Source organism: Acartia tonsa, chromosome 14 (genome assembly GCF_053477335.1).
Source record: "Acartia tonsa isolate MP-2025a chromosome 14, ASM5347733v1, whole genome shotgun sequence".
In the NCBI taxonomy this organism is placed as follows: Eukaryota; Metazoa; Arthropoda; class Copepoda; order Calanoida; family Acartiidae; genus Acartia; species Acartia tonsa.
This window is the reverse complement of record NC_137273.1, coordinates 42,278,505-42,300,947: the sequence shown is the minus strand read 5'-3', so window position 1 is coordinate 42,300,947 and position 22,443 is coordinate 42,278,505. Positions and strand designations below refer to the sequence as shown.

The window sequence follows — 22,443 nt, the reverse complement described above, 5'->3', positions numbered from 1 at the left end:
TTGATGTACCCATTCTGTAACTTACAATTAGTGGCTGAAACGTTTGGACACTAGACTTAATAAAGCAAAAATAATAAAAGTTCCCAATGTTGTTAAGCCAACGAATAAAAAAAAGTTATTATAAAACTTTGGGGACTAGTATAATAAACAGTCCAATGCCCCCTTCCTTCCTGGCTTTTAAATGATTTATGTCGACTTTGTAGCATAAAATATAAGTGGTTATTACTGACATGTTATCGATAAGCTGTTACCTAGGTTTTCTAATAACATTATAACTAAATACTTTTGTTGAATACAAATATGTAAGACAAACAAAAATACAAAGTTATAAAGCAGCTATGCTACAAATACTACAGAAAATATATAAATTATTGGGGAATGAGTTATAAATAATATGTAGAGTACAGACCTACAGGGGGCCTAACATAAATTGTACTTTTTATGATTCTGTCCCCCAAAATTTGTAAACTAAAACTTTGGGGGTAAGGTTGAATCATCAATTTTCGTCCATTGTCCTATGTTTTAACCCTGAGCTGGATCTTTAAATCATTTCGATGGTGCGCCAAATCGGGGTATGCCGAATTTCAGCCAATCACAGCGCGGCATTTTGTAAAATGCTCTGCTATCATTAATGGAAAGTTGGCTCACCCCGATTTGGCGCACCATTGAAATGATTTAAAGATCCAGCTAAGTATTTTAAAAACATTTTCTATTTGTGTATGCTGTCCGTTTGTTGAGCTTTAAAAATTAGGCAATTTATTTGATGGAACCTGTATTTATATAGGATATATAGAAGAAAAATAGATAGAATATTTATAGATCGTCTATAAAGGGGTAAAAGTTTTAGAAGTCCTTCAAACTATACCTACTAAAAATAATATAAGGAACTTTTAGAAAATATATGTAAAAAGTAGGAAAATGTATATGAAATAAGATAGTTTTAGGTAATCTAGATTATTGTTATCTATTATCATAAGATAATTGATAACAAAGGGACAAATGTTATCTACCAGATAGATAAAAGTAGAAAAATCAATGATCAAGTAAATCTACCAAAAATTTTGAGGAAAAAATCGTCTAAAATAAATTGAATCTAAAATGATCATTATAAAAACAAAATATTAAGTTAAATATCAAGCAACTAAGGGTAAAATAGCCTAAAACCATCCCAAAACTTATATCTGAAAACAAAATAGGTAATCCAAAACCTTCCCAGGACCCATGAGAAGCTTCCATAAAATCGTTCAGTGGACAGACAAAAAAAACTTACTACTTTATATAAAAAGATCTTAAAATATGACTTATTTATAAACTATCCATATAAGTTAGGTTAGGTTAAATAAAGATATTTAGTATATTGATTTACTTTGACAATATATTATAAAATACAATAATAAGAAGGATGCACCTCGTTCAAAGGGGGTGATTTATACCATGGAAAAATGGTTAGGTAATTTGACTGTAAAATGATACTGGTACCCAAATTTTTATTACAACAATATCTCATTAGTTAGCTGTAAAACTTTGGGTACTTTTATTAAAATATTCCCAATTGATTTTAAATAGTTACTTATACCTTTATCCCCCCAAAAATATCTCTAAATCTAGCGTCTGACCCACCCCCCCTCCCCCATCAACTGATGGACAATAGGATTTTGGGGGATAATAATTGTGTAATTGTAAATTCAGTAAATCCCCATAAAGTCTATGTCCAGCCGCCGTTAGAGTAGTCCTACAAAAGTAAAACATTTTTCAAGAAAAAAATAGCCAATATTTCAACACAACATGGAAGGGAGGGGAAATTGGACTGTAGATTACACTGGTGCCGTTATATTACCACGTTCTCTTATTCGTTGGCTTAAAAACCTTGGGTACTTTTATTAAATTACAATTGGTTGGTCCCAAACTAGAAGTGTCCAAATTTTGCAACCAATAATCTTGATCTACAGGAAGGGTATTTTGGTAAAGTACCCAAAATTATTGTGCCTACAAATAGGATAACGCAGTTATAAAACTTTGGGTACCAGTATAATTGGGTACCATAAATATTTGTATCACCCCCCGCTTATCATCATTATTTGAAATATAGTTGTAGGGTTATATTGTGGTTATTCCAGGGATTTTATTATTAAGGGATAAGACAATGAAAGATTTATTAGTGTATACCATACCCCCAATTATGATAAACAATCTACATTTCAGTTGATTACAATTTGCATTATTGGTGAAAAAAGTTTTTAAAAGTACCCAAAATTTATAAGAAAGCCAATGAATGAGAAACCTTGGGTACCAGTATAATTTACAGTCCAATGGCAATGGACCCCTCCCTCCCTATTATCTTGATGATATAATAAATATATTTCTGATATTACGTACAATAATTACATATCTTAACTCTCCACCCTCCCCCCCCCCCCATCTAAATCATAAAGACAAATAGGTTTGGTAATATCACAGCAAATCTTACCATAAACTTATTCCCAATGACAATAAACAAAATTCACCCTTCATGTAGATATAGAATTTTAATTTGAACCAATCAATCACATAAAATAAAAGTTCCCAAAGTTTTTAAGCAACGTATAAGATACGTAGTAATAAAACTTTGGGTACCAGTGTAATTTACAGTCAAATGTTCCCTCCCTCTCTGAGTTTTAATGATTTCTTTTATAATAATGAATAAAACTATAGAACATTTATGCCATTCAGACTGAAGAGGGTGCAATGTCCACCGAAATATATTTCAATAAATAACTAAGACTTTTTTACTCAGTGAATTTCTCATAAAAAATTATGCTAACAATTTCTAAAATATCGAGCCCTCTGGAACTAACACTGACATAGCTATAAACACATTAACATACACAGACATACACAGACACACAGACACACACACACACACAATCCCACACACACACACTCCTAATATATGTAATATTATTGGTTATGAAAATTGAACATAACATAAAGAGAGAGAAATAATGTATTTGGCTATGCCCTAATAGAATTTCTTTAGATGGATGGAAACCCCAAAAAAGTTTTGTCAGAAAATAGCAAAAAACCACCCCAAAAGACTTGAATATCTTCCCTGAAAAGTACAACCCATAGACCAAAAATTTTAGAGATCTTTAAGCTTCAGACAAAAAAAAATACTGTGTAAAATAAATATCCCTTTATATTATTCTAGTATTTTTTATACATAGATATATTAACCAATTTAACCCCTATATAGCCAATCTATTGACAATTTTTCTTTTGTTTTAAAGAGCTAGAACGACCACATTATAATGGTGTTTCTTTACTGCCGCTTAATTTATAAAACACAATGGTACCAAAAGTTTTATACAAATTTATCTTATTCAATGTCTAAAAAACGTTGGGTACTTATATAGAAATTGCATTGGTTGACTCGGAAATAGTAATGTCAAAATTTTACAAACAATAATCTTAATCTGCATAAAGGGATAATTTTGTTTGTAATCATTGAGGATGTGTTTCAATTATCGTCCATTGTCTATTTTTATCCTTGTTTTTTTTTAATAAAAATTCATTTTTCTTTTGTCTCTCTGGTTATATTAGAATTTTATTCAATTATATCAAATATATTTTTTTACCAGAGAGGGAGGGGACAATTGGTTGTATATTACACTAGTCCCAAAGTTTTATAATAACGTTTTCTTATTCGTTGAATTAACAACCTTGGGAACTTTTATTGAATTTTGATTATTTGGTTCATTTAGTTGAATGTCCAAACATTTCATTAACTAATTGTAATATACAGAAGGGATAAGATTGTGTATCATCATTGGGGATGAACATCAATTTATCAGCCATTGTCTTTTCCCTTTAGATCCCTGATATCAAATATATTTTTTTACACAAAATATTTTCAACAAAAAAATATATTTTGATAGTAACAAAAAAAATATTTTCATCATAAATTAAAATACTATCTTTTTGGCTTCTTTATAAGGAAGAATTGTGAAAGAAAGGGATGTGGATTTTAAAAGTAAACAAATAAACCTTGTATGAAGATTCCTGCAACTATAAGGACTTGATTTGAAAGCTTAGCAACTCTATAATCATTAACAGAAAGTCCGAACGTCCAATTTAAACAAAATTATTTTTAGAATTTTGACTTCTAAAACTGGATGCTGTGAGTATTGGTTTAAAAAATATGACGTAACAAAAAAAATTAGCCAATGAGAGTCCACTACGCATGCCGCCATCGTTCAATAACAGCCTCTCATTGGCTAATTTTTTTTGTTACGTCATATTTTTTAAACCAATACTCACAGCATCCTAAAACTGTAATTCGAATATTTACAGTCCTCTATTTATTCAATTTTGACTGATTTTATAAGCTTTATTGTCATCCTTGTTTATTTTTCCAAATAAATGTCCCTCCTTCCAATTATAAATAGTTTAAAATAGAATGGAATTTGTAATAAAAAATCCAATTGTAGAAAGGCTTAAATTACAAAAATTTTAGGACATCTGAGAATGATCGATAATGAAAGTGTGTTTCTCAATAATTATAATCTATTTTATTTATACTTCGCCCCTATCCTATGGTGGAAGACTAAGGAGGTACTGGAAAATAGCCTAAAACCACCTATAGACTTCCATGGAAAGTGCAATCAATTCGGATCAGCATTTTCTTATATCTTTAGCTTCAGACAACAAAAGCTTTAACAATTCTGACCCAAATTGACCTATTACAACAAGGTACAATGTTATAAGCGAAGCATCTCTGTAATCAAGTATTAGAAATGTAGTTATATCCTTTATCACTATACTGTATTTATCAGTTTTGCAACAAATTTTCTTAAAATTTTGTTTAGACGTATACATCTATATTCTGCTTATTCAGTTCTGACACTCTTAAAAGTGTAAATGTTTGTTTTTCCTACCGTTTCAGAGCATCGCTTTTATTGATGTTGTCATCCTTATTTTTCTATTTAACATCAAATAGTGCAAAAAATCAACTATTTTTAACAGGGGGGGGAAATTCTTTAATTATGTGTGTTATTGAGTAACTGATATACTACCCTTTATTCCCCCCATTTTGTCTGCCCCTATTTCTGTTCTATTCAGGGAAGAAGGGACTGTAAATTATACTGGTACCCAAAGTTTTCAAACACATTATATTTCAACTTGGCTTAAAAATATTAGGTAAAACCCTGAAGTACCCAAACTTTTCCACCAATAGTATTAATCTACAAAGGAATGTAATTTAGTTTCTGCAGTGTACATCAATTTAACGTCTTATCCCTTAAGATCCCTGAATTTATTTGTGCGCTGAATTTCTCTGTAGTGTCAGATTTCAATCTCAAATACAATAGGGTGCAACAAATTTTTATCTGTTAAAGTTTAGTAAAGTTATTACCTATCTCAAAATGATAATATAGTCGTTATATGATTAGTCGATAATATGTCAATCATGAACACTTAATCCTTGAAATAAAGTAAGAGGATCTTTGTCTGTCTGTACCGAAGGATCGCGCTAACCACTGAACCGATATGGTTTTCCTTTACAGGGTAGCTTCTCACAGATCCTTGTAAGGTTTATAACTATTTTGGGGGATGGTATCACCACCCTCCCAAGAGAGTTCGCAAAAAAACATAACTAACACCATTAAGCGGCGAAAAAATATATCATGTAGTCAGCCATTGCTTCTTTTATTAAAATCTAAATATCGCAACAAAAAAAAAAAAATTTGAAGCATCCTATTTTAAGAGAGGGGCGGGTATTGGGGGAGAGGGTGGGGGTGAAAGGTTGAGATTGTAGTAATAGAGTGACATTTGATACCCCCTATCCCTCCCTCACCCTCAAACTTTATTTTTATTTATTCCCCCTTCTTTTCTATCTTCATTTAAATCTCGTTAAAGTCAACTTTGTTAAGTGATTACAATTTATGCTTGGTTAGGTTAAGTTCAGTCATATGAATTGAGGCTTCGAAACCGATTAATATCCACTGGATTAGAACCGGTTATGAACCATACTGAAAAAGCATGCATGTATTGTTGACAATTTTCTACGACTAGTAAAATAATAATATTAGCACCAGTTTTATTGGCCCTGGCCCCGGTTAATTTTCACCGATATTTATACAAATAATTAACATTTCTACTAGAAACATAACGCTTTTCTAATAATGATATTATAATTAACCCATTTCCTTGTATTAAATAGAATTATTTTTCTTATCAATTACAAGGCTATATTCATAGTTGACATGTTTCCAGGGATCTAAGAGATAAGACAATGGCCGATAAATTGATGAACACCCCCGATGATAATACACAAAATTATTACTTTTGTAGGTTACAATTAGTGGTCAACTTAATGAACCAACCAATCAAAATTAAATAAAAGTCCCCAAAATTTGTTAGGCTTACGAATCATTATAAATCTTTGGGGACTAGTGTAATTAACAGCCCAATGTCCCCTCCCTCCCTGTAAAATTAACGCTATGTTGATAGTTGACATATTTCTAAATTAAACATACCATTATGAAGGGTTAGAATTCAAATAAACGGTGTTGATACGTTTTAGCATACAAAGTAAAATATGTAGGGTACCCAAAATTTTATAACCAACTTCTCTTAATGGTTAGCTTAAAACTTTGGGTACTTATATTAAATTTTGAATTGATTTTGGATTTATATCCGTTGTCTTATCCCTTAAGATCCCTGAAATTTTATGACTTATTTATTATAGTTATTGGGAGGGAACACCAACCCAGGAAAAATAAAGAAATAGGACCCCCAGCATATGTGAATCATTTCAAATAAACTTTCGACCTCCTTATGGGGAATAAGCCCTTAAAAATCTAGGGCCTAAACCGCTGAATACTCTAGTAGTTTAACTCTAATACAGAGAAAATAAGTCGCCAATATAACCCACATTTTGTATATTTATAAACATAAAAATAACATAAATTAACCCCTTTGGTAAAGTAATAACTTGGGATCTAAAGGGATAAGACAATGGACGATAAATCAATGTCCAGCCCAAATGATGATAAATAAAATTACCTCTTCTGTAGATTAAAACTATTGGATAAAAAGTTTGCACCAATGAAGATTTAATAAAAATACCCAAAGTTTTTAAGCAACAAATGTGCAAATAGATTTTGGGTACCAGTTAAATTTCTAGTCCAATATCCCCCTCCTCCTTGAATAACAACAAACCCCCCAATTAAATAACATAAAATTTGATGGGAACGGGTTAAAATTCCCCCCAAAAGCATTTTTTTTGCAATTAAATACACATGAGAAGCTAATTTTAGCCAGTATAAATACTTATAAAAACATGTAAATTTAATTAAATCTTAATTTTTTTTGTCTTTAATCAAAAGAAATCCTTATATAAAAGTATCAGGATGTCTAGCGTCCGTATGTGTCTGTCTGTCTGCTTGTACCGAAGGATCTTGCTAACCGCTATTCCGATATAGTTCTCCTTTACAGTGAAGCTTCTCATAGGTCATTGAAAGGTTTATATACATTTTGGGGGAGGTTACATCAATCGCCCCTTGAAAATAGGCCTCTAGGGGCGTAACCGATAGTTTTCATTAAAAACCCATTGATTTTTCCATTTTAATTGAAATTCAAATATTCAATTTTTCCCCTTTCTCGATTTTTAACTATTTTTAAGACAAAGACAACTTGAAATCATGGATTGGAGGAATAGGTGAATCGTTCTATTAATTTAAAACTTTGAATTAGAATTTAAATCAGAATTTAATTTGACTATTTGGCATTCACAAAAAGTAGCTGACATATGTACGACATAACCAAGGATCAAAAGGAATAATACAATGATGTACATCCCCAATTATTATACACAAAATTACCCCTTCTGTAGATTACAATTAGTGGTTAAAACGTTTGAACCAAACAATCAAAATTCAACAAAAGTCTTCAAAGTTGATAAGCCAACGAATAAGACTAGTGTAATAAACAGCCCAATGTTCCCTCCTTCCCTAGATAATGATACCAAATTTGACAGAATATACCTATCCCCCAACTCCCTCCCAATTATTCCCTCTCTCAGAATTTCAGAGCCAGCTACTTGACAATTTTATCATAATCAATCATTTCAAATTTTAACAAGGAAAATTTTATACATCAGAAGCGTAGCAATAAGGTCACAAAATAAAGAAAGAGAGAGAGAGAGAGAGAGAGAGAGGAGGAGGTAGAGAGACTGATAGAGAGTTAGAGACAGATTTACAGACAAACATATTGACAGAAAAAAAGGCCTAATAGACAGACAGAAACAAAGACAGATAGACAGACAAACAGACAGATAGAAACAAAAGACAGATAGACAGACTGACAAACATAGAGACATACACAAACAGACAGACAGAAAAAAAGCAAATAGATTATAGACAAACAGACAGACGTATAAACAAATAGAAAGACAGACAAACAAAAGACACACACACACAGAAAAACAGATAGAATGAAAGAAATACAGACACAAAGACTGAGAGACAGATAGAAGGACAGACAGGCAAACAGACAGACAGACACGCAGTTAAACATATAAACATATAGAGACAGACACACAGACGGCCAGACGTACCCTACTCATAGAGAAGCTTCGCTTCTAATATCTTTAATTAGCCAGAAACACAAAGAAACATATGACAAGATAAGATTTGATTGATAATATGAAATTAATATGGGTTATTTAATTAGGCAACCTTTGTCTAAATCTTTGCTAAGAAATATATCATTATGAAAGATATAAGTTTCTTGTTAGAGAGAGAGAGGAGACAATGGGCTGTTTATTACACTAGTCCCCAAAGTTTATAATAACGTTTTCTTATTCGTTGGCTTATATAATTTTGATTGGTTGATTCATTAAGTTGAGTGTTCAAATATTTCAACCACTAATTTTGATCTGCAAAAGGGATAATTTTGTGTATCTTCATTGGAGATGTACATCAATTTATTGGCTATTGTCTTATCCCTTTAGAACCCTAGCTCATCTTACATAAAAATTGTAATAATATTTGAGAGAAAAAAATGAAGAAAAAAAACATTCTGATTTTACAAAAATAAAAAGAAAAACTTCAAAGATTTTCATTTCTCCAAATAAAACTTGCTCAACTTTTTTTACTTTGAAAACATTTCAAAAATTCATAATTCATTTTTGTTTATCTAGAAAAGATTATTTTCAGGGATAAGACAATGGCCGACAAATTGATGTACATCCCCAATGACGAAACACGAAAATACTCCTTTTGTAGATTACAATTAGTGGTTGTAACGTTTGGACACTCAACTTAATAAACAAACCAATAAAAATTCGATAAAGTCCCCAAAGGTGTTAGGCCAACGAATAAGAAAACGCCATTATAAAACTTTGGGGACTAGTGTAATAATCAGTCCAATGTCCCCTCCCTCCCTGATTATTTTCCTTTCTACTTTGATAAAATATTCATTTTTTTCGGACATTTTGTTTTTAAAATTTTGACAAAATAACTTATTTTGTAAATATGTCATTAAATATTTTAAAATATGATTATCTTACATAAGTATCTTTAAAAAATTTAAATAAAAGCATCTTAATGACCAAAAAATATTTATTTTGCAGCAAATTTTTACACATTTTCGCCTTTTAATACTCGAACATTAGGCTGTTTATTAAACTAGTCCCCAAAGTTTTATAATAACGTTTTCTAATTTGTTGGCTTAACAACTTTGGGGACTTTTATTGAATTTTAATTTGTTGGTTAATTATATTGAGTGTCCAAACGTTTCAACCATATATTGAAATCTATAGATTGGCTAATTATGTGTTAAATCATTGGGGATATACATCAATTTATCGGACAATGTCTTATCCCTTTAGATCCCTGATTCTTAACTGACATGAGCACAATTTTACATCGACATTATGTCCAAAACAATAATATTACTAAAACCTTACAGTTAGAATAAAAATATCATTCATTGAACCTGAAAATGAATAGAATTCGCTAGGGAAGAATAGAAATGAACAGGGAGGGAGGGGACATTGGACTGTAAATTATACTGGTACCCAAAGCTTATAAAACACGTACTCACATTGGTTCCCTTAAAACTTTGGGTACTTTAGTTTAATCTTGATTAGTTGGTTCAAAATAGCAGTGTCTAAACTTTTTAACCCATAATTTTGATCTATAAAAATGGAAATTTAGTTTGGAGATGTATATAAATTTATCGTCCATTGTCTTATCCCATAAGATCCCTGACAATGAGACATTCGGTGGCACTAAGCTATTTTGTTCTTTCAAAAATACCAAAAATTTCCATTAGCAAAATAAGATCGTTTGAATAATACAATTACAGTAGAATGAAACAAAGGGGGGGGGGGGGCGAAAGTGACACTTTTTGAAACCAAAACTAAAAGTCAAAGGAACTCAACTAAAAAAAGAGTTACAGGTCTGACATTTTGCATGGCAGTTGCTTTATAGGGGTACAATATGGAACTGTGAAAAAACGGCTGCGCAACCGCCGAAAACCGCCTAGAAAAGGCAAAAAAAATTTCGGCGGGAAACGGCGGTTTTCGGCGGTTGCGCCGCCGTTTCTTCACAGTTCCATATTGTACCCCTATAGAGCAACTGCCATGCAAAATCTCAGACCTGTAACTCTTTTTTTAGTTGAGTTCCTTTGTTGACTTTTAGTTTTGGTTACAAAAAGTGTCACTTTCGCCCCCCCCCCCCTTTATCATTATTTAGAGTTTAGACAAATGTATTGCTTTACTTTATCATCTTATATTCAATAACATGCCTAAATTGTTACCAATAAAGAAGTGATTTCTCTTGGGAGCGTGCAGGTACCCTCCCCTAAACAGTTATAAACCTTCCCAGGACCTATGAGAAGCTACATTGTAAAAGAGAACTACATATATAGGTTCAGCAGTTAGCGAGATCTTTCGATAAACACACAGACAAAGAGACACACAAACATCCTGTTACTTTTATATAAGGATAATATAAGAATTTGGTTGTGTTTTTCAGGGAAGCCTCATATGGTTTTAAGCCATTTTTTCAACATCACTGAATACGCTCAAAGTTGCTAAAAATAATTTTTGCTTGTTTACAAGAAATGTGTGTATGTTGTAAGTTAGATCAAGTGACAAAAGATAAATGATGCAAGAATTGGCGAGTACCAGGACGATACGGAGAGGCCAACAGCTGCATAAATGGATGTAGAATATATGTGGATTTAGGTTGCTAACAGGGACAACATTTATTGGTTAGTTCGATCATATAATAGGAGGAGAGGGGGTGGAGTAAAGGGGGTGGATTGGGGGATCATTCTTTTAGCCTGCTACAAGTTTCACTTTATTAGAGTATGGTATTACATGAAAGCCTTTGGCAACGTACAATCCCTAGGTTAAAGAGTAGCTTCGCTACTTATAAAGGAAATTCATTTATACACAAGACCTTTTTTGGCAATTTACTTTTCATTATACCCCTTGTTAAGTTTGAAGGGGGGAATTAGGGGAATAATTGGGGTAGGGGGGATATGTTTCTAAATTGGGCAGATGCTTTAACTTTTAAGGGGGGGGGTGTCCAATTTCCCTAGGGACTTCAGATTTACTCCCCCTCCCTCCCAACACCCCCAATGATAATATATCTTAAGGTAGAGTAGTGCCATTTATTTTAAATCTTTTATATTATTTCAATGTGGTGGAATTTATTTCTTTACATTTGTCTAAGTGAAAATGCTTGAATTTTTAAATCTAAATCCTTAAAAAAAAGTAACAGGATGTGTGTCTGTCTGTAAAGATTTCGAACCGACATGGTTCTCCTTAACTTAACACTGAAGCTTCTAATGGGCCCTGTAAAGGTTATAACTATTTTGGGGAAGGGTATCAACACCAAAGAGAAATAGCCCTATTTAAGCTCCCCTTAGAGGCTAGGGTTTGAGCCTTTGTTATAATTTGTGAGAATGTTTTTATTGGTATGTTATGAGGTTGATTATCAAAAAGATTACATATTCCATAAGGATCAACTATAGGGGGAAATAAAGCAATATTTGTTACGACTAATTTTACATTTTTAAAAGCGAAGCTTTTAAACATTTAAGGACGGTCTGTCTGTCCTTAATGGGTATCTCTTATTTTTAATTTATACATATTGGAATATTCCTTTCGATTTAAAACTTGACATAATAGGTATATTACCTAAAATTAAATGCAAAGTTACCTAAGTTCTATATTTGTTAATGTTCGTTTGTCTTACTTTCTAATTTGTTAATCTTCGCTTTTAAATATATAGGCTTCTAACTCTTTTAAAAAGGCATCATTTTTGAGAGATTAAATCAAACTTTTAAAAAAAACTTCCCTTTTAGATGAATAAAAGACATCAGATACTTGTGAGACTTGAGCGTGTTATCAAATATTAGGTAAAATGATATAAAAACCTGGGTGTGCGTTCACTTACGAATATAAGGGGTAATTTTATTAATCATCATTAAATTTTGATTGTTGGGTCTAAACTAGTTACATCCAAACTTAAAATCCGATTATGATAATTTGTAGAAGGGGTAATTTTGACCAACATCATAGGGGAAGTACATCAATTATCTCCATTGTATTATCCCTTGAGACCCCCGCATATTACACTCTCTGATAATAAACATATGCTAGGGGGGGGGGGCGGGGGGGAGGGGGGTTAGAAATCTAATTTCAAGGGGAGGGGGCGTTAATTTTTGGGCTATATGATTTTAATATTAGGGTTAACTGTTCTTAAAATACATCCAAAATAAAAATATTAACTTAGATGAGATTTATTAGTTTCAAAAGATATCTGTAACTGAAAATATAGGCACATAGCCTTTCATAAAATCTCCGATTAGTACATTTTTAAACCAATAGGTATTTTTTAGTCCTTTCAAAATCTTTCAAATTAAAGTTTAATAATATCTTAAATTTTCCTATAAACAAGGAAGACAAGATAAAATAAATCTGCTATAATTTTGTGCATTTATATTAGCGACATTATCAAAACACCTCGACTAAGGCATCTGTTAAAAATTAAGAGGGGGGGGAGGAAGGTAATAATTACCTATATAGCCCTCTTCAGAGCTCATTTTTCACAGAATTTCTCCTCAAAAGTTTGGGGGACTAATTAACGTTGTCAGCAATTTGGAAATTCGAGACTTTTAAACAATATTTAACGTGTAATTTGTTTAAAAATTTGTCAGTATGGGAGGTTCAGAATTTTCTTAAAGACGCAGTCTGAATAAGCTCAGTTTATTTTACCCCTTCCAATATCATACTGTATTACAGTTTATTGTCCTTTTCCTCCATAAAATAAATGCTACATAAAAACGAAATCATCAGGGATCTAAAGGGATAAGCCAATGGCCGATAAATTGATGTACATCGTAACATCTCTAATGATGATACACAAATTTTCCCCCTTCTGTAGATTACAATTAGTAGTTGAAACATGTGGACTCTAAACTTAATGAACCAAAGTTGTTAAGCCACCGAATAAGAAAATATTGTCTAAAACTTTGGGGACTAGTGTAATAAACAGCCCAATGTCCTTTCGATTCCTGCAATTTTTCTTTATTACAGTCTACTGTCGTTTTTCACTATAAATAATTAATGTTATTTCTGTACTACTTATTAACAAAATCATTCTTGTCGTTAAAAACATATGAATTGTCTAAAGCTTTCTATTTGTAAAACTTATTCAAATCATTTAACAGCAACTTTTTGCTGCATTTTTAGCCTTGGGAAAATATATATATATGAGTTTAACGAAGTTTTAAAAAAACAGTGAATGATTTTTTTTGTAACAGAAAAATGGATTCTTAGAAATTTTATCAATAATATATCATACTATTAGTTTCGCCCGAAGCATCAAGGGGCTACGAGTTTGAAAGAGGAAGAACGTAAAATAGCCTAAAACCATCCCGAAATCTACGATGACCTACCTTGCAATGGAAAACCCATTAGGTTGGCAATGCATTTTCTTATATAAATAGCATAGATTTTAAACATTTCTTAGCTATTTTCTTTTATTCGTTGGTTGAAAAAAACATCAACACAAAAAAGGCGGACTGCTTTGATTTTATTTTGATACACAAAAACTATTAACGTTTGTTTTACAACCAAAGCGTAAAAATCTACATATTACAAAATAAAGGTTTACGCTTTTTTTATAGTGTAAATTAACCCCCAAAAGAACGCAGCCTATAGTATGACAAAAAATGTATTTTAAATCTTTTGATCTATTCAAAAATTGAACCAAAAAAAGTTTTTAAAATTTCCTAATGTTAAAAAATGTAATTCTCTCTTTTGACAAACTAATCCTCCAATTTTCACCAGTCTTTAACACTTCTACAGGGGATAGGGATATGTAATGTGTTTTATATGTCTCTAGGGGCACTTGGGTGGGAGAAATACTGGGCCTTCCTCTATTGGCAATTTTAGAACTAAAAGAAACGAAAATTTTTTGGGGGGGCTTTTTCTCTTGAAGGTGATACAACCCTTCCCTAAAATAGTTGAAAACCGTCTCAGGACCTATGAGAAGCTTCATTGTAAAGGAGAACCATATCAGTTCAACAGTTAGCGAGATCCTTCGCTTCCCACAGACAGACAGATACTCAAAGACATCCTGTTACTTTAATAAAAGAATTATTTTGGGGAGAACAAAATATTTTCAGGTAATATATCCCGTACCCCAAAAGATCCCTGAAACATTTATATAAAAATCCCAATTATAAAATTTAATCCGGGGGTTGAAATTTTTCCTATATTAAAGTTTTGACGTGGTAATTAATCAACAATCTCATAAAAATAATGGATGTAAAATATATGTGGATATTATGACAAGGGGAAAAGTTGTCGTCAATTTAGGTTGCTATCATGGACATTGCTTATTGGTCAGTTCGTTCATCAATTAGGATATTAGGTTATGGGGGAACGTTAGTTTAGCCAGCTACAAGTTTCAATTTATTGGAGTATATGATAATCTGGTGTAAGATCCAAGTAATAATATATCCATTTTTAAAATAACTGAATTTTTCATCATACAAACTACTCACTATACAGTTGGGATCTCGAAATTAAATCGAAAAATAAGTAGATAAAAATCATCCTTATAGAAAAAGTAATAAAATGTCTGTCTGTCCATGTGTTTGTACCGATATACTGCTAACCACCAGACATTTATGGTTCTCCTTTACAGGGAAGCTTCTTATATATTAAGGGAATGTTTTAAACTATTCAAGAGAAATATCCCTCTAAAAAATTCCCATTCTTTAAGAATTTTTTAATATTTTTCTTATACATATAAAACTAAAATTAAAAAGGAAGGGTTGAATAAACCCCCCCATCCATCCCCCACTAGATACTAGTTTCAAAATATGAAAAACCAATAAAAAACTTAACTGTATTTTAGCTACACTGCTAGAACTAGAGTATAACATATGTTTCTAGAACAAATTGGGTATATTTAAAAAATCCTAGGGGGTGAAATTTTTTGTTTGATAAAAATGTTACAATATTTGGCTTGTTAAACATGAGCTATCAAAATCAAATATGAACAATTTTTTATATTTTTTACACATGGAGAGGGGAGAGTAACTTCAAAAAAAATTTAATATACTTATATAAGAACCGATATGTTTCTCCTTTACTGTGTAGTTTCTCATAGGGCTTGAGAAGGTTTATAACTATTTTTTAACAAATCACCCTTGGAAACTTTAAATAACATTGACTTACAAATTAAATGGTTTATGGGAGGGTTTTAGGCCATTTAACCCATATAAACTCAAAAAAGACGGAGAAAGGCCACTAGCATTAAAAAAAAATTACTTATTAATTTTTATAAAACTTATTCCTATGCCCAATTTAATTTTTCTCGGTTGGAGATTTTAAGCATTGATGAAAAATGAAGTAAAGGGGTTGTTTTAAAAACAAATTAAACTTTAAAATGAGTAATTTTAAAGGAGCTCTGTAAAAATTTGTACAAGATAAAATGAAAGTTTAAGTTCAAAATATCAACTTATTTAGGTAAGATAACAATAAGTTCATTTTACATTCCTAATAATGAAGGAGTCTAAAATAGCTTAAATCCATCCCAGGACCTATGAATAGCTTCCATAAAATGAAGAACTTTTTCTGTTTAGAGGTTACCGAGATACTAAAGGACAAAATAGCAAAAAAAAGTTCTTACTTTTTATAATAAGATTTAAATAGCTCCTTAAGTTTAGGGTGAAAAATAAAACGAAGACATAAGATATGTAATTTTCACAGGGGTTTAACGATCTCGGAAATTGTATTTTTATTTTAGGAAATCTTTATAAATATCTTAGGATGATGTAGTAATATTTTTATTCTTTAATTTGTCAGAAGCAAAAGATCTATAAAATGAGTTATACTTTTTTAAAGAAGCTTGTTATATCTCATGAGATGGTTTAATGCCATTTTCTGAAACTAAAATATGCAGCCATTTTTTTACTTTTTATAGAGCCCTACTTGCCTGAAAATTTAGAAAGGCTGTCATAAAATTTGTTGATTAAAAACAAACTCCTTTTGCCTTACAGCTATAAACAATCCGTTGGATTTTTCAGCAAAGCTTTTCTACAATTAACAAGGGTCTGTACGTCCGAATAGATATCATTTTAAAACCTCAGACTTTTGTGAAAGAATCACCTGATCGGTCTAAAACTTAATTTATTGGGTGCATTTTAAAGCGAGCCATTTCTACAATAGGGGATTCAAAGATCTAGGATGGTTTTAGGCTATTTATCTACTCTCCTCATAATACAGAGCTCATAGATGCTTGTGGCGAAGCCGCTAGTTCTCTGTAAATATATTAATCTTTCGCTACAGTTTTTTCTATCCCTCCAACTAATGGATATAGGATACGTGGATACTGTTACAGTGGAATTTTTGTCGTCAATTTGGGTTGCTAATATAGTTCTCAAATATTAGTCAATACGTTCCTCCATTGTCATTTATAAATGGGGAGTGATTGGTATTAGCCAGCTAGGAGAAACAGTTTATCAGGGTATGCGAGAATCTCTCACAATATCCACGTATTCTATATCCATTTTCCAACTACATAAATAATACAATATAATGTAATCTATATTATTTGTTTTTGTTTAGAAAACAAAAAAGTTTTTTCATTAATATTTTATTTAAAATAAACACATATAAATGCCATAAACAAAATAAATTAAAGAGAAATTTCCATTTTTTATATATTAATGAATAACGTACTCTAATATATAAAGTAAAATGTAAAAAAAAAAATAAAGGGCGAAATAGTTTCTTACGGTGCAATTTCCCTGCCTTAGAAAAGAATAACAATTTTTAAATTACTTTATCTAAATAACGTAATTAAATAAAAAAAGATATATTTCTGTTAAAAATAATACCAAACAAGAATGACAACATTCATCAAAAGTAAAGCCCAATGGTAGATTTAATTAGTACTAGGTACCACTTGTAAAAAATCTTTATTTATAACTACAAAATGTGCATTTTTTCTGTATATTTTTTCATTGACGTACATACTCTAACAATAGAACAGCATTCTTCGCTTTCATAAATGTAACTAAAATAGTTAAATACCTACATAAAAATATTAAATCTTAAATCCTACTTATAATATTAAAAGTGCAGGGATCTTAAGGGATAAGACCATGGCCGATACTTTTATGTTTTCCCCCATAATGCTCTAAAAAATTACCCCTTATGTAGATTGTAATTTGTGGTTTAAACGTGTTGACACTCGACTTAATGAACCAATCAATCAAAGTTGCGGAGCCAACGAATAAGAAAACTTTGTAAAACTGTGGGGACGAGTTAATATTACATCCCAATGTCCCCTCCCTCCCTCCCTGCGGATTAATACATATTACATATTTAATTATCATATATAGCTATGTGGGAAAGAGGGATTAAAAAAATATTAATAATCAAGGATAATAACATCCATTAATAGCGAAGCTTAATTAATATTAAGTCAAAATTAGGACAAACAGATTATACCCAAGCCATTATTATAAAGCAGTAAGGTATGTCTAAAGCTAAAGATCCAAATGGGATGTACTTTTAAAGGAAGCTTTATAAATATCTTGGGATGGATTTAGGCTACTTTTCTTACCTCTTCGAGAAGGGGCAATGTCTTAGAATAAATAAAATGGCAATAAAATCAACCTGTACAAAAGCTTCGCTTTAAAAAATAATCCTTTTCTATTTTATGTCCTTTAATATCAATAAAAATAAATTCTTTACATAAACTTACTTTGTAGATATAGCTTTCTAGTAGTAAATATTAAAATGACAATGAAAATATCGACTAAATTAAATTCTATGGCACAATGTCGATAGTATATCAGTTAAGACAATTTTTATTGAAGGAGGACAAGGTGTAGCAAAAAATCAGCCATGTGACGTCATAAAAATGAGAGGAGAAGTGGGAAAGAAAACCCTTAAAAAAGAGATCGAAAATACCTCATTTTTATGACGTCACATGGCTGATTTTTGAGACACTTTGTCCCCCTTCCTTTTATTGAATATCATATTGTTGACAAAAACCAATGATTTTAAATGTCAACACATAACTCTAAGTTTAACTCGGATAATAAAACATAATTTTTTGCCTTTGTTCTTATACTTTAATTATTTAAAACTTATATGGTTTCAAAATTAAAACATTTAAATTATTAATTTTAGAAATAGGTTCAATTACATTATGTATAGTAAAGTTGAGGGTTCAGACAATGATTACAAACAAAATTATCCCTAGTGTAGATTAAAATTACTGGTTAAAAAGTTTGGACACTGCTAGTGTAATACATATAATACAAGTACCCAAAGTTTTAAATCAGCGACTTGTTGATAAAACATTGGGTACCATGAAAATTTACAGACCAATGTCCCCTCCCTCCATGATTCAAATAGTAAAATGGTCAATTTGAAGCATAATGCTATTTAAATTCCAAAATTAGTAAACGTCATACATGTTAGAATTTACTATAACTAGTTTTTTAAGGCCTTCTGTCATATTCAAGACGTTAAAAAAGGCCTTCTGCTGTTATGTCAAACGCTTGATTTCAATAGTCAAGATAGAGGAAATACTTTAGCCTTTAAACAGGCTTTTCATCTTAATCTAATGTTTAGAACTTAAAGACAAAGGTCTTAAAAATCAATTCTAATAAATATACATTTTCAGCAGACTATTAAATTTTGTGTTACGATGAATATATTTTCAAAATTTCAGATCAAATATCAAAATTATAAACATTTAGAAAATTTAATTTGAGCAATTTATCATGGAGGGAGAAGACTTTATGCTGTTTATTACACTAGTCCCCAAAGTTTTATAATAACGTTTTCTTATTTGTTGGCTTCACAACTTTGAGGACTTTAATTGAATAATGATTGGTTGGTTCATTAAGTTGAGTGTTCAAATTGCAACCTCTAATTGTGATCTACGGAAGGAGAAATTTTGTGTATCGTCATTGGGGATGTACATTAATTTATAAGCCATTGTCTTATCCCTTTAGATCTCTGGTAATTTAAACAGAATTTCAAAATTAGGGCAATAATTTCAGTATTGAATTGATTAAGTAAACTAGTTTGCTTGTAACTTTTCTGCCGAACAAAATTGTAGTTTCGTTTAGATTAGAACGCCCCTATCATCTAGGAGCTCTGTAATCGAAAGACTAGAAACTATAAATAGCCTAAAACCATCAAAGGACCCATGAAGTAAAGAACCCTATCGGTTAAGTAATCATTGAGATATTATGCTTCAGACAAAATAAATCCTTACTACTTTTCATAATAGGATTGTTAAAGTAGTCATTGTGTAAAAAAAAACTTCAAATTCATTTTTAACCTAAAATCTGTGGAAAAAAACGTTGATTTTCACTTTATAAATCACTTTTCATTTGGTTTAACTGTTATTAAATATTTGTTATGATATTACAAAGCTAAGATAACATTGTTGGGTGTTATTTTAGTGGCCGTTTCAAGAACCCGTAGCGAATTCTGAGATTTGCTACGCTAATCACCTTTTTTTGTGGGGAGATTCAATTTTTGAGATACTCTCTTTTTTTAACTAATTATTGGTTATTTATCACTTAATTTAAAAATCTAACATGATTTTTTTTTAGTTCACTTTTATATAACCATTAAAATCACTGATAAATACGCTTTAATGTTAAAAATTAAATAAAATTAACGTTTCACGCAACAATTCTTCCTTCGTCAACAACTTAACAAACACTAAACAGTAAATATCGAAAACATTAATGGGGAATGGGCCATAGGAAGGCCGCGGTGGGGAAGGGAGAATGACATTTTTGGGTTGTTGTTGTACCGTCACGCATGTTGTTACTGTACTGTCACGGCGGCTGTCTGTGGCACAAGCTCTCGTAAGCCGTGACGGTACTGTAATAGCTGGTGAGTATTACCGTACCGTCACGGCGCCACAGAGCGATTCTTTGCCTATTTTGCCGCGACGGTACAGTAATCTACCTCTTGTTAAGCCGAGACAGTATATCAATCTATCTAATGTTAGCCGTGACGGTACAAAAATCTGGGAATTAACACTGAGAACATTAAGAGAGAGAAATCAAATGTTCTCACTTCTTGCCTAAACAAAGGGGAGAAGCGCGGATTAGCGAGAACATTTACGATCTCTTACAGCCGATGACCGGTACGATACGGCATATTTTACCGGTGTTTTGATTTTGAATGCAATCAGGCACATTAAAGGGGGAGGGAGGATTGTTTACAAGAAATGGGTTACTACAATAAATTTCTAAGTACAGCTGTTTGGGGGTGATTAAAAGATTGGTCGATGACAAATTAATTCCACGCTGTATCACGGGATGGGGGCGTGATTTAAATGTTTAGTATACTCCTTTGATTAAACTCAATTTACGGGTTTTTATATAATTGCAACGTAGTTATAAGACTTTTGGTAGCAATAAATTGAGACGTTGGGTATCCCTCTAACTGAACCGATTTTTGATTAGTCAATGGTCTAAATTTGTCTCGGCCAGGATATGATTAAAAGCCTAAATCGGCCAAGGAATAGCCGAGTACAATATTTTTAAACTTAAAAAATTAAAAATAAAGAGCTAAATGATTTATTGCGTCTTTCTCTTTTTATCGACAGACGCACTTGGATATATTATTTTCATAATTAATTATATGTATTTCCCATGTTAACGTCACCTTATGTGTAAATTTGGTGAGCTACATTATTGAGCAGCGTTGTTAAGTTAGGATGGAAGAATTTTGTAATGAAAGCAAAAGTGGGGTAGAGGATAAGGGATGGGGTAAAACGAGTTATCAAAAGACCAAAAAATCTTGCCAGTGGAACAAATTCAACCAAAAGATTAATAAGGAAAATGGGGTGAGTATATCTATTTTTTGGGTATATTTTGCTAGTTAGTTAGTTAGTTACAATTGGGGTTAAGGGGGAAGGGTAAACCATAATAATGAGGGGGTTTGTTATCAAAGGGGTGGGGGGGATAAATTTCACCCAATTAAGCCTAGCTAAGCTATAGGCGAACTTAAAATGTAGAAAACCGGTTTTAGAGAGACAGAGGGAGGGGGTGGAGACAAGGAAATAATAAAGACACCGGCGCAAACTATTTGATGATAGGGATTGAGTATAAAGTATATCTGACATGAAAAATATATCTTCTAACCGGTTTATGATAATAACAATAATAAAAGGAAAATCTCATTATTCGCTCTTTTTTTAAGTGCAACTACAAATCCTAGCGATTTTAAAAGACTAAATGATAAAAAGATTTTATCCCCCATTATAATAAAATTAGCATAATATTCGAAATGTAAACCTAGATATTTAATTATATCCAATATGATGCATTTCAGTATGGCTGAGAACTGATTCTAATTAAGTTAAAAGATATCAAAATAACAGCTTTAAAAAGGTACTACGTTTAAAAAAGTCTTTTTTTATACTATTAAATAAAAAATGTTGATTGTCTTTGAGTGTCGTTTACTCGTTAGCCTTTCAATGTAGATCGATGAAATTTTAAACATAGCTAGTTAAAGTAGTTGGTAGTCTCTGTATAAAATTTCATTAATATCACATGAATACAAAAAAACTTTTTACAATCGTAAAAAACGACACTAAAAACCATAAACCCCAAATGAAAATAAAAAAAACATTTTTAAAATAAATTATTTCAGACTGTTCACGTTATCGTCAGCTAAGGGGTTAATACGAGCCCACTTATTGAAACCATTTTTAAGATTTTTCATGAAAGCGAAAGTGTTCCCCATTTTCAGGCCATAAAGGGGGAGAGGGAAATGGCCACAAACCGGTTAGAAGATATATTTTTCATGTCAGATATACTTTATACTCAATCGATGATAGGAGGGAGAGGGAAAAGGAAGGCCCGTCGTCAATTTATAGGTAA

At 31.5% G+C, this 22,443-nt stretch overlaps 1 protein-coding gene across 1 annotated transcript in view; it reads right to left on the bottom strand.

The window, feature by feature from the left end:
* LOC145306247 (toll-like receptor Tollo) overlaps window positions 1–20,268 on the bottom strand; it is a 176,995-nt gene extending 156,727 nt beyond the window's left edge. Inside the window, exon 1 of the mRNA XM_080148310.1 lies at window positions 19,878–20,268. The gene's annotated coding sequence lies outside the window, so the exon portion shown is untranslated. The remainder of the gene's footprint in view (window positions 1–19,877) is intronic.
* Window positions 20,269–22,443: the final 2,175 nt, after the last annotated feature.